Genomic DNA, 2,958 nt, shown 5'->3' on the forward strand with positions numbered 1-2,958 from the left:
AGAATACATCGCTGGGGACATAGCCCCGTTGAAAAGTGAGCAGGGCACTGCCATTCATTGAGACCCCCCAGGGACTCAGTAGGCAAAAGGCCTCCAGGAGAGCCACGGGTTCCTGATATCTCAGTCTTCCTTCACCCTGCCTGCCTCCCTCAAAAGCCCTAGCATGGTTCCCGCCACCGCACAAGCTGTCGCCGCTGTGGCCCCAGCTGCGCTCCAGCTCCCCGCTGTTCCCGCCGCCGAGGGGCATGGCCGCGCCCAGGTCGGGCTCTAAAAGCACAGGAAAGAACTACTTAGCAAGGGAGCAGTTCTTACCTTGTTTTCGAGAGGACCCCGCCCCAAGACTCACTGTGCACCCCTTTCCTGGCCCCGAACCCCGGGCCACAAGCTGTCGCCGCTGTGGCCCCAGCTGCGCTCCAGCTCCCCGCTGTTCCCGCCGCCGAGGGGCATGGCCGCGCCCAGGTCGGGCTCTAAAAGCACAGGAAAGAACTACTTAGCAAGGGAGCAGTTCTTACCTTGTTTTCGAGAGGACCCCGCCCCAAGACTCACTGTGCACCCCTTTCCTGGCCCCGAACCCCGGGCCAAGCCCGTGTGGAGTCCTTTCCTCTCGCCAGAGCCTAACAGTGCCGCTCTGGTCCCCGGGGAAGTCGCCCTTTCCCCAAAGCCGACTCTCAAGACAGGCTCTTCTCCTTGGGCTGTGGAAGGTGGCTGAGTTTGACAAGATTTTTGCTGCGAGGATCGAGCGTGAGTGTGTGGGCCTGTCCGACTGGGGCTGGCACCGGAGATGCGTTGTTCTGAATTCAAATTCACAAAATAAAACGAAATGAAATATTTTGTGATCCCTGACTCTCAGCTTGGAAGCAGCTTCTCTCTGAGGGCCATGGCGTTGAGATCCACAGTTGGCTTTTGAAAGGAGCAGCCTCTTCCTCCTTTGGGGTCTTTCTGGCAAGCAGTGGCTTGGGTATCACCTCGAACGAAGTCCTCTTTCCTAGCGCGACTTTGCATGGTGACACTGAGCCCGAAGTCCACGAAGAAGCAGCATTTTCTTCCCTGCTTCCCACCTCTCTTCTGTCTTGGCTTAAGCCCTGTTTTACTCGCAGGACAGGTACAGGGGGAACGGTGAGTTTTCACGGAAATGCAGGCCAGGGGGAGCAGGCCTACGGAGTCCGTGGGAGTTCTAGCGAGGTACAAGTTCTTTCTTCCGGGCAGACCACGGACAGTTGGAACTTGACTCTCTCTTGGTTCCCAAACGCAGCGGCACAACCTCCTGGGGGAATAGGGCTGTTTGATATTTAAAATTTAAAGATAGAGAAACTTCCTTAAGAGGCTCCTGCGCTCAGAGAAATCAAAGTATACCCGAAAAAAAAGAGGGGGGGATGCTGACGGAGGTGGTTTTCTTAGCAAATCGAAATGCGACCTTCAGCGACGCTGTGGGGCAGGCGAGGGTTTGCATTCAGTGAGGGCGCAGGCCGGGGAGCTGCGCCGCACCCCGGGGGCGTGCCCGCACTGCGCGCGCACTCCCGGCCGGGATCCGGAGTCCCTTCTGCTTTGCGTACCTGAAGGTAGGATGGCTCGGGTGGGGACGTGTGCGGCCGGGGGAGCCCACCGGCACTGTCCCTTTGCCAAATGATAGCTGCCCGGTGCCTGCTGTCAGCTCAGTTCCAGAGGCCGGCTCCAGATGGGCTTCACTGGGCGTGGCTCGCATTGGGAGACAGCAGTGACCCAGGAAAGTGACTTTTTCTTGGCCAAGCCCAAGGGAACGCATAGCTGGTGGAGCAGCATCCAGGGAGGTGACTGTTTAGAGTCCGCTGCAGAAAACCCAGGAGCATCTAGAACACGACAAAGTTTCAGGTTCTCCAGGCTTCTGGAATCAGTGAATAACCAACCTGTAGTCGACAAATATCTCCGCAAGAGTGTTCCTTTTATTTAGTTGGCTAGTTACTACAGGCTATTTAGTTTACTGCAGGCGCTTGGCACAGCCCACCAGGTGAGAGGAGGGTAGCCTTTTCATCCCTGGGAACGTCAGTCCTTTTTGGCCAAAGTCTTCCCGTCGCGGAAGCCGCAAAGCAGTACAACTCTCGGGCTTCTTTTTTGCAGTCTGCTCGCAGGTGTCAGGCCTCAGCCAGAGAGCTCTCCCGCCAGCGGAACCCTTTAACGTGTCCCTGACACGAAGGCCCAGCGCTTGGGGGCTCTGGTTCTAACGTTTTAGACAGAACCCGGTCACCACCCCAGGATTTCCGAGCCAGCTAAGGGGGAGGAGGCCGGCCAGGCCTGTAAAGCCCGCAGAGGTCCCTCTGCTTTAGTAGCCTCAGGGCTTTTGTTTTCAGCCGACTTGGAGTAGGCAGGAACCGGCGGTGTAGACGGAGCGCAGATACGATACTGTAGGGGATTCCCCTTCGGAGCCAGGAACACGGGGGTTGGGGGGTTGGCGTGGGAAGAGTGAACCCCAAAGATTTTTCGTAAGGACTCGTGAAGCATAAGGGGGTGTGTATGTGGGGTGGTGCGGTTCGGAGCCTTGTCCTTTGGATTCCTCAAATGAAGAGGAGAAATAGGGTGAAGTCTTGGAACCCAGGAGCCTAGGAGACGCGATGACCCGCTCCCTCGTTATCCCGAAGGAAAGCAGACGGCACGATTACTCACGTGGACCCCCGACCCGTTCCGCTTCCATCTGCGCCACTGTCTCGCGAGGACCCCCAGGAGCCTCGGCCCGCTCCTGCCCTGGGCCTCCCCCACTACAGGCGTGGAGAAAAACCTCTGGCCCTGGTGGTTCCGGGTCCACTCCCAGGTACTGAGGGGTTTCCGGGCTCCTCCGCAACCCCCATTGCGGCGAAAACTCGCCCTGCTCGCGCTCCAGCCTCAGGATGTCGCTGACGGAGAAGGGGGTGGAGGTGACCCGGCTCAGCAGCATCGCGGAGGCGGTGGCGGCTGGGGCGGGGCCGAGGAGTCCGCTTCCCCGCGCCG

This window comes from Fukomys damarensis, unplaced genomic scaffold (genome assembly GCF_012274545.1).
Source record: "Fukomys damarensis isolate Sample0158 unplaced genomic scaffold, DMR_v1.0_HiC HiC_scaffold_18, whole genome shotgun sequence".
NCBI classification, from domain to species: Eukaryota; Metazoa; Chordata; class Mammalia; order Rodentia; family Bathyergidae; genus Fukomys; species Fukomys damarensis.